The sequence below is a fragment of the Schistocerca americana genome, chromosome 1 (assembly GCF_021461395.2).
Source record: "Schistocerca americana isolate TAMUIC-IGC-003095 chromosome 1, iqSchAmer2.1, whole genome shotgun sequence".
NCBI lineage: Eukaryota > Metazoa > Arthropoda > Insecta > Orthoptera > Acrididae > Schistocerca > Schistocerca americana.
In genome coordinates, this window is record NC_060119.1 from 1078767614 (window position 1) to 1078778504 (window position 10891).

At 44.9% G+C, this 10891-nt stretch overlaps 1 non-coding gene across 1 annotated transcript; it reads right to left on the reverse strand.

Annotated features, from left to right (window-relative positions):
• Nucleotides 1-3282: 3282 nt before the first annotated feature.
• Nucleotides 3283-3354, reverse strand: Trnat-agu. The gene has a single exon. It is a non-coding gene; the product is annotated as a tRNA-Thr (tRNA).
• Between the last annotated feature and the right edge of the window lie 7537 nt (nucleotides 3355-10891).

Below are 10891 nucleotides of genomic sequence, written 5' to 3' on the forward strand. Positions count from 1 at the left end.
GTTCTGGGACAACGGGAAGTACACTGTCGATTTTGATGCATGAGTTTCCGAGTATCGAAATATGTAACATACATGGCCGTTTCTTTTGAGTGCCTTGATTTAGAAGCCTTATTTTTTTACATCGCCATTGGATTTTTGACCTTCATATCTGAAACAAATTTCAAGTTAATACGTCTACCCGTTCCTGAGAAAAAGGATCCTTAACAGAGAGACAGACAATCGGACAACAAAGCGATTCTGTAAGGGTTCCGCTTTTAGCGAATGGGGTACAGAACCCTAAAAATAATGATAAGCGCATGTTTGTTTTCTCAGAGGTTACCTATTATTCTTAGACAATAGAATATTGGCAGACAGAGTTATACTTGAATTAGAGTAATCATTAGTAGGTAGTGGGTGGACAGAGTGTGGTCATCAGGTAACTCCTGCGGCACGTGCAATACGCGGAATATCTGGACGCTGGGTATTTATTGTGTGTGAGAGTAGCTCTTCAGGACTCGACAATGTGTTCAACGTCGGTGACTGTGTTTATCGTCATTGTCTACTCTCACGAACTGTGCCTTGGGCGACTTTCTAACAGGTTTGAAACGACTCACATCAGGCTTAGCGGCATAGTATCCCTGTATATTCTCTTCCCCCTGTCGTCCTAAAAATTAACCTAGGCTGTGGGATCTTACGCTTTATGGAACACCTCAGATCATTACTTTCGTCGATCAAAGTATTTGTTCGACACTAGGTAGCTAATGCGTGACGCCCTCTTATTCTACCCTAAAAAATCACATTATTTCCCAGAATCTGCAATTCCACGTCTTGTTAGCTCATTTTATTTTACACGTCTAGTCCCGTAGGACGAAACTGAGTAGCAAATCTCCAAGGTCATGGAAAGTGTCAGTACATGAAATTACAACATAAAGATAAAAACAGATAAAATGAAATGTTTATGAACCCAAAGGAAGAAAAGCCATAAGTTTATGTAAATGCAATCGACAATATAACACACGAATCAGGTTAATTTTACAAGGAACTCCTCGGCAGAATAGGAGTGACCCACGAGAAAACTCTTCAGTTTCGATTTGAAAGAGCTTGGACTACAGCTAATGTTTCTGAATTCTTGTGGTAGCTTATTGAAAATGGATACAGCAGTGTACTGCACACCCTTCTGCACAAGCGTCAAGGATCCAAGTGCAGGATGGATTTCTGCCTAGTATAATTCAGTGAAAGTTGCTAATTCATGGGAACAATCTGATATTTTTAACAAGAAACGACAGCAAAGTATATGTGTATATATATTGAGAGACCAATGTCAGAATACCCAGACTAATGAACAGGGGTCGACAAGAGGTTCGCGAACTTACACCACTTATTGCCCAAACCGCCTCTATCTGAGACAAAAATATCAGTTGAGAATGGAAAGAGTTACCCCAAAATATACCATACGTCAAAAGCGACTGAAAATAAGCAAAGTAGATTACTTTTCGTGTCGAGCCATCAGTTACTTCAGATACTGTTCGAATAGTAAAAATGGCAGCATTAAATCTTTGAACAAGATCCTGAACGTGGGGTTTCCATGACAGTTTACTGTCTATCTGAACACCCACAAATTTGAACTGTTCTGTTCCACTAATCATATGCCCATTCTGTGAAATTAAAACGTCCAGTTTTTTTTTTTAATTGCGTGTTAGAAACTGTAAAAACGGAGTCTTACTGTATTATTCTCTACATGCCATGAATTTATTTTATGAACTGCACACCGCTGGCCGTTAAAGTTGCAACACCATTAAGGCGGCATCCAGCAAACGTCAGATTTACATGAAGTGTAGGGGAGAGTATTGCACCTGGACTATAATGTACCTAGAAACACGTGATATGTCCTGGTCGGTGTTTCAATCTAGAGACTGGGTTTAGAATCATGTAAAGGACTGCACACTAGAAACCACAATAAGCAGTTAATTTTCTACTATTTTTGTTGTGAGACATAAGGCTGTGTTAACCTGCTGCGTTTGTAAATATTACGATACCTACATATTTAAGTGGTGTATAATATATTAAAACTCTTTGGAGGATATTGTTATGGCTTCAGATGCAGCGCTTTGTGGAAGGTAAAATGTCAGATATTTTTCAAATAAGTTATACACTGAGGTGGCGATGGTGACAAAAATCTTGGAATACCTCCTAATAACTTGTCGGGCCTCCTTTTACCCACCGTAATGCGGCAGCTCAACGAGGCAGGGACTCAACAAGTCGTTGGATGTCCCATGCAGAAATATTGAGCCATGCTGCCTCTATATCCGTCAATAATTGCGAAACTGTTTCCGGTGGATGATTTTGTACACTAAGTAACCTCTCGATTATGTCTCATAAATGTTCAATGAGATTCACGTCGAGCGATCTGGGTGGCCAAATCATTCGCTCGAACTCTCCAGAAAGTTCTTCAAAACCAATCGTGAACAGTGGTTGTCCTATGACATTGTGCATTATAATTCATAAAATTCCATCGTTGTTTTGGCACATTAAATCTATGAACGGCTACAAATGGTCTCCAAGTAGCCGAACCTAACCATTTCCAGTCAACGGTCGGTTCAGTTAGACCTGAGGACCTAGAACATTCCATGTAAACACAGCCCACACCATTATGGAGCCATTACCAGCTTGTACAGTGCATTGTTGACGGTCTGGGTCCACGGCTTCTGAGCCACACTCATACCAGTTAAAATCGAGACTCGTCTGTCCAGGCTACGGTTTTTCAGTCGTCTAGGGTAGTTACTTCTCGTACTCATTTTTTTCGTAACTTAAGTTTATCCACCCCACAGTTCGAGTCAAAAGTCAAAAGAAGCTGCAGATGTTTATGTTCAGGACGAGGGAACTATGGACCCAAAAAGTTTGAAACCCACTAGCCTATACCATCTGTTTTAAAATGTTTGTAACTTGTAACAGGTTTTTGAGAACACTTCTTCTCAGTTTGATTCCACTTACTGATTACTGGTGCGTAGTATACTAATAACCTAATAACTACACTATTCAATGCAGTATGCCAACATTTTCTCTGTTGCAACATATTTAGATTCGAACAAAATGTCTAGCATATGACTTTTTTGTACCTTGGAGCAGTTTTTAACTTTGAAAAAATATTACTTTTCCTGAGTAATTTTTGTAATTCCATAAAAAGACTACAGCACACTCAAAGTTAGTGATATCAGTTTGATGGAATTACATTTTCATAGAGACATTTGAGTCTGAACTTTAGATTTGATAGAGATAGAAGCTGAAGTAATGAATTGAAATTTGTGCCATGGCCAGGACTAGAACCTGTGTCTCCTGCTTACTAGGCAGATGTGATACCCACTACACCACCATGGCACTGTAGCTCCTGCTGCTTCACACACTACCCTAGTCCAGTTGCCCTCTGTAACACTGAAAGGCTATCTTTAATAAAGTAAGAGATCCTCGCAGGGTACACAAAATAAAAAGCTTCTACTTATGTTTCTAATCAAGACTGTAATAATCAAATGGGAAGGAATTGTTAATCAGAACTCAGGGAGAAGTTGTGATCTAAATGGCACTAGATTTACTCATTCTTAACATTACAAGAAAACAAAAATGACGAAAGAAACATTACATAAAAATTTTTTTATTTAACAAACGCTTTTACTAACATGGGGTCTGTGGTGCGCAAAGTGACCACCTGGGGATCGACAGACGACACTAACCAGAACACTAATCGCTTTATCTGACTTCATACACGTGAATCCGGGTCATGGCACAAAACTGCAACACCACCAAGTATCTATACTCTACTATTCAAAAAGAAAAATATGGTTCGAAAGAACAGGGCGCTCAGAAACATATATTGGAGCTCTACACCGCAGCACCGAATACTTTATCCTCCTGCTGGTCAAGGTGACACACCACAATGCATTCGGCGTCTGAAGTCGTGGATGGCGGCAATCTGTTATTAATGGCGCGTTCCCGAAAAATGTAAGTACGCGGTCTTGCGTTTACTTAATTAGGATTGCAGGTACTTTCCTGTGAGTCTCTGAAACCCCGGTGGATTCCAGTGTGCAGGTGGACCCGTTTGCTGCTCTGCCAAACCAATTTGACTCCGTGCCACGACTGTGCGTGACGGAATATGTCAAATGTTTAGACAGCCGACTCAAGACAAATAAGTACACCCGCACTTCACTCGTTGTGAGCATGATGATATAAGCAGTACCTCTGATAGTTCAGAAGGTGACTGGCACAGGCTCTAAGTGGCACACTAGCAAAGGACATAGATCTCACCGTTTAGGTAGAGACCTGCAGTTCTTTACTAGCGAAGTGCCAGTACAAAAGTCTTCTTCCTTTCTGCTCGCTTCCTCCTCAGCTCGGTACCAAAAGCACATTTACATTTTAGGCTCCCCCCACTTTCACACAAGCCAATCATGAGCTCGACCCCGGCATTCTTAGCTGGGAGAGCGGCCTTTGCTCTGCAAACACTGATTGAACCAATCGGAGACTTTAAAGTTAATTGCGAGAAAAAGGAAAAATGATTCAGCTTCGCAGCCTCTTTCCCACGCGTTTTCCGTGTCTTTTGCTAACAAAATGCTCAGGATGAAAGCACAGCCCTCCATAAACAGCTTGTTATCTCCCCTGTTGCATACATTTCAAAGTTTCCAAAGAATGGCCATAAACTCGCTAAAAACCTCGTGCTTTCACAAATATATTTTGAAACAGAGTCTGGATGTCTGGGCGCCAGTCTCCCTGTCCCACGGAAATTCGCAGAACGTTCACAGTTCTTTTGTCGTCTTCCTCCCTAACAAGGGCCCATCCTGTGCTTTATTGGCGCCGGTCTACAATGCGATGACCAGTGCAGCAGCGACTTCTCGGCGCTAGTCTGTATACCTGGATGCGCCTGCCTCCCGTCTGGCGTCAGCTAAATGTGTCTTCACAACGAGACGGCGGAACTCGGCCGTCTGGAAATGTCTCCACATGTTCCGCAGAAAAAACGCACTTTGCTGGGTCCACCATCGCCGCAGCTTTTACTGCAGTCGCTTAAATTGGCACCCTATTCCTTTGAACGCAGGTAAGGCTTACTGTCATTCCTTCCCTAGAGCATGCAAACAAGACCATCAACTACTGACCACCATTTCATCATAATGTATGAAGTCAAATCGCATTAAGATTATATTCTGTAAGAACATGAAGCGGCATAACCCCGTTTCAGAAGTGAGAGTGCCCTGCAATCTCTCAACACAAACCTCAGTTCACATCTTCAGCCCATTTTCCCCTTCTAAAATCGTCAGTATTGCAGAGGCGCTTCGATACTGGAATAGCACCTCAGCTTTGTATGTAATTAGGAAAGCCTGCCTGTGCCTCAGGCATAGGTGATCTGTTAGCAGGAGACCCAGGTTCAAGTCCCGACCTCGGCACGAATTTTAATTCATTAATTCAGCTTCTATCCTTATCGTTAATGCTATCAGTTCAAAATGGAATAAGAAAATATTCTGAAATTCCTCTACAGGGGCGAAAGTCTGAAAAGTGATCCAGGGTGCAACATGCTTCCCTTCTGCATGCTTGGATAAGCAAAAGATTAGCATCCCAGTGCAGCCGCTCAAATTAGTAGCGCCACCTACTTTCTATGTATAATGAAAGATTACTCGACGGGTTTCTCATTCATAAATTGCTTTTTGATCATGTTATGCCTCGTACAGCACGGAGAAATGTCCTCCAGCACATTTCGGAGTTTCACAAAGTCAGGACGGTGGGCTGTCGAGAATCCCGTTCATCGTTTCCATATATCGCTGCTCGCATTTATCGGGATCTTACGTTTGTCATGCAAATACGGTATCAATGTGGGCCATACTCAGCCCCATGAAAAAAGATAGAAATCTGCAGTGAATTTTCATTCATAAGAGTCCCTGTTCCCGCTAGAGGAGACAGATCTGTACACTAACTTTGCACCTTGAACACTCCCAAATCACCTACAAATTTAATCACGTACTTTTCCTACTATAGTAAAGTATGCGAGAGTCATTTGTAGCCGGGAGCCCCCTTCTGGGGAGTTCAGCAGCCTGGTGCTAGTCTTTTTACACTGACGGAGAAAAATCTCAACACCAAGGTAGAGCAGTGAAATTTCGATAATCTACTTAACATATTTAAGTGATTAACAATGCAAGGTCGCAGGCTAATGTAAGCGCGAAATAAGCCATTGCAAATATGTAATGCAGGTACATTAAAACCGGTGTAAACGACAAAGTGTTGAATGCCAGCATGCAAAAATGCATACATTGTGTCGTACAGGTGCCGGCTGTCAGTTTGTGGGATGGAATACCTTGCTGGCTGCACCTGATCGAGCAATACAGGGTTGGTTAATGCTGGTTGTGGGTGACGATGGAGTGTTCGTCCGATAACATCCCACATGTGCTCGATTGGAGAAAGATTTGGGGATCGAGCAGGCCAAGGCGACATGTCGACACTCTGTAGAGCATGTTGGGTTACAACAGCTGTATGTTGGAGAGTGTTATTCTGTTGGAAAATATCCCGTCGAATGCTAAACACGAATGGCAGCACAACAGGTCGAATTACAGACTGATGTTCAGTCTTGGAGTCAGGGTGCGTGGGATAACCACGACAGTGCTCCTGCTGTGATATGAAATCGTACCCAGGCATAGGTCGAATGTGCCCACCATGCAGACAGGTTGGTTGTAGGCCCTCAAATGGCCTTCGTCTAACCAAGGTCGTGATCACTGGCACCGGGACAGAACCAACTTTCATCAGAAAACACAACAGCCCTCTATCCTGCCCTCCATCGAACCCTCGCTTGACACCACTGAAGTAGCGAATGGCGCTGGTTTGGGATCGGTGGAATGCACGCTACATGGCATGTGGCACGGAGATGTCCTTGAAGTAACCGATCTGTAACAGTTCGTTGTCACTGTGGTGCCAACTGCTGCTCATATTGCTGCTGCAGATACAGTACGACGCTGCAGAGCCATATGCCGAACACCATGGTGTTCTCTCTCAGTAGTGCCGATGTTGGCGTCCGGAGTCTGGTCCTATTGTGACCGCGCATTCTCGTGACCACCGCTGCCAGCAGTAATGTACAGTGGCTGCATTCCTGTGAAGTCTTTCTGCAATATCGCGGAAGGAACATCCAGGTTCTCCTAGCGCTACTACGACACCTAGTTCAACCCCAGCGAGGTGTTCATAACGGCGTCTTTGTCGCCTTAAACGCATTCTCGGGTAACATCAAATAACCACGTCCAATCTCAAAAGTAACTAACGCTCACAACCTTTAGAGCGCGTATTTGAAGCAAACCTGATCTGCATCCTCATCATGGCGCTACTGGTTCAAATGGCTCTGAGCACTATGGGACTCAACATCTTAGGTCATAAGTCCCCTAGAACTTAGAACTACTTAAACCTAACTAACCTATGGACATCACACACACCCATGCCCGAGGCAGGATTCGAACCTGCGGCCGTAGCAGTCCCGCGGTTCCAGACTGCAGCGCCAGAACCGCTAGACCACCGCGGCCGGCTGGCGCTACTGACGCCACTCTTGTGGGACTGGCGCGAAATTTGAATAGACATTTTTCAGATGTAGAAACAGATTCACAAACTTTCGTTTATTTCACACAACTCCTTCTTGGTGTGGCTTTTTTTTTTTTTTTTTTAGTGTATTTGACTTAAGTGGCGATGTTGATTTGATGAAGTAACGATGAAGACAACATACTCAGTTCCAAGTGGAGAAAATCCCCTATCCGACAGGTAGCCGAACCGGGGACCACACGATCGAGAGTCAAGAACGATAACCACTGCTATAGCGTATACCCACAATACGTAAGATTTCGTTCTTTCTATCCATCCTGGTGTTGCAATATTAATGGCCAGCTTTGTACACTGAACGGCCAGAACATTATGACCTCAGACGTACTATGGATGCAAATCCGTTCACGCGACAGCAGCGTCACCTGGCGAGGAATGATAGCTAGTCAGACACAAGTACGGTGCATATACTATCAGTGAGGGTGCTGTTCTTGTGTACAATGCGGAAGGTGCGTGATCTATCTGAGTTCGAAGGCAGACTGCGATGGCCCCGAGGCTCGGCACGAGCATTTCGGAAACTGCACGACTTGTCGGGTATTCGAGGAGCGCTATGGTGACAGTCTTCAGCACGTGGGGAGACCAAGATGAAAACACGTCCAGACATCGTGGGGTTGGGAGGCGACCTCTCATGACAGATGTCGGACGGCATAGGCTGGACAGACTTGTAAAACAGGACAGGCGGCGAAATGTCGTGGAACGAACATCAGACTTTAATGACGGGCAGAGTAAAAGTGCGTCTGAACATCAATGCATCGAACACTCCTAACGATGGTCCTACGCAAGCGACGCCCCATGCATGTGACTATGTTAACACCACGACATCGGAAACTACGTGTGAAATGGGCACGTGACCGTTGGTAATGGACGTTGGTGCACTGACGAAGCGTTGCATGGTCTGATGAATATCGATATCTTCTTCATCATGTCGATCGGAGGGAGCGAATCCGTCGTCTTCCAGGGTAATAGCTCCTTGACACCTGTACTGTGGAACGGAGACAAGCTGACGGCGCCTCCATTACGCTGCGGGAATCATTCGCATGGGCAAACATGGGTCCAATGAAGCTCGTGAAAGGCATCATGACGGCCAAGGAGTACTGCATACTGGTTGCAGACCACGTACACCGCTTCACGACGATCATGTTTCCCGACGACAGTGGCGTAATTCAATAAGATAATGCGTCATGTCACAAGGCCAGGAGTGTGATTAAGTGATTCGAGAAACACAGTGGCGAATTCTATTTGCCGTGTTGGCCCCAAAACTCGACAGATCTGAACCACATGGAACACATCTGGGATATGGTTGAACATGGCGTCAGAGGTAATCGCCCGCCTTCCCGGAATTTCGGGAATTTGGATGTGATGCCAACTACATCCAGCGACCTACCAATGGATCATTGTTTCCATGCTGTTATCCGTGCCAAAGGTGGTCATACCGGCTATTAGGTAGGTGTTCATCATGTTCAGGTTGATCTGAGTATATATTCCGCACCTTCATTATACCTTATGGCCACTGAGCTACTGAACAAACAACTATCGGGTCCAGACATGGAGACTCATCTGGATTGTCACTGTCAGCCGGAGATATACACTACTGGCCATTAAAATTGCTACAACAAGAAGAAATGCAAATGTTAAACGGGTATTCATTGATCAAATATACTATACTACAACTGACATGTGATTACATTTTCACGCAGTTTGGTTGCATAGATCCTGAGACATCAGTGCCCAGAACAACCACCTCTGGACGTAATAACGGCCTTGATACGCCTGGGCATTGAGTCAAACAGAGCTTGGATGCCGTGTATAGGCACAGCTGCCCATGTAGCTTCAACACGATACCACAGTTCATTAAGAGTAGTGACTGGCATATTGTGACGAGCCAGTTGCTCGGCCACCATTGACCAGACGTTTTCAATTGGTGAGAGATCTGGAGAATGTGCTGGCCAGAAGGGCCCGTACAGGACCTGCAACATGCGGTCGTGCATTATCCTGCTGAAATGTAGGGTTTCGCAGGGATCGAATGAAGGGTTGGGCCACGGGTCGTATCACATCTGAAATGCCACATCCACTGTTCATAGTGCAGTCAATGCGAACAAGAGGTGACCGAGACGTGTAACCAGTGGCACCCCATACCATCACGCCGGGTGATACGCCAGTATGGCGTTGACGAATACACACTTCCAATGTGCGTTCACCGCGATGTCGCCAAACACGAATTGCGACCAACATGGTGATGTAAACAGAACCTGGATTCATCCGAAAAAATGACGTTTTGCCATTCGTGCACACAGGTTCGTCGTAGAGTACACCATCGCAGGCGCTCCTGTCTGTGATGCAGCGTCAAGCGTAACCGCAGCCACGGTCTCCGAGCTGTTAGTCCATGCTGCTGCAAACATCGTCGAATTGTTGGTGCAGATGGTTGTTGTTTTGCAAACGTCCCCATCTGTTCACTCAGGGGTCGAGACGTGGCTGCACGATCCGTTACGGCCATGCGGATAAGATGCCTGTCATCTCGACTGCTAGTGATACGAGGCCGTCGGGATCCAGCACGGCGTTCCGTATTATCCTCCTGACCCACCGATTCCATATTCTGCTAACAGTCATTGGATCTCGACCAACGCGAGCAGCAATGTCGCGATACGATAAACCGCAATCGCGATAGGCTACAATCCGACCTTTATCAAAGTCGGAAACGTGATGGTACGCATTTCTCCTCCTTACAAGAGGCATCACAGCAATGTTTCACCAGGCAACGCCGGTCAACTGCTGTTTGTGTATGAGAAACTGGTTGGAAACTATCCTCACGTTGTAGATGTCGCCACCGGCGCCAACCTTGTGTGAGTGCTCTTAATAGCTAATGATTTGCATGTCACATCATCTTCTTCCTGTCGGTTAAATTTCGCGTCTTTAGCACGTCATCTTCGTGATGTAGCAATTTTAATGGTCAATCATGTAGCTCCCCTCCCGGAGACCCTAACATCTTCATAATATAAAGTGGGGCAATCATATACCTTTTGCAGCTTAAGTAATCTGGTATGACGATATTTTGTGTACAAAAGATACTGCTCACAAATTATTTTCAAAGCACTGCGGTCAAATACTGCTTAAGCTTGAGAGCCGCACACCAGTTTGAAGTTAGCCAGGACCTCGAAGATCAGTTGTGTAAAGCGACTTAGTTAAGAGGCCAGCTCTCCTCGCAGCCTTCGACCTTGAACGGCCGTTTGCGTTTGCGAGTAGTGAAACAAGCATACAAAAAACAGGGAAATACATAATAAACAACACATGGTAATTGGCAGAACATGTCCTA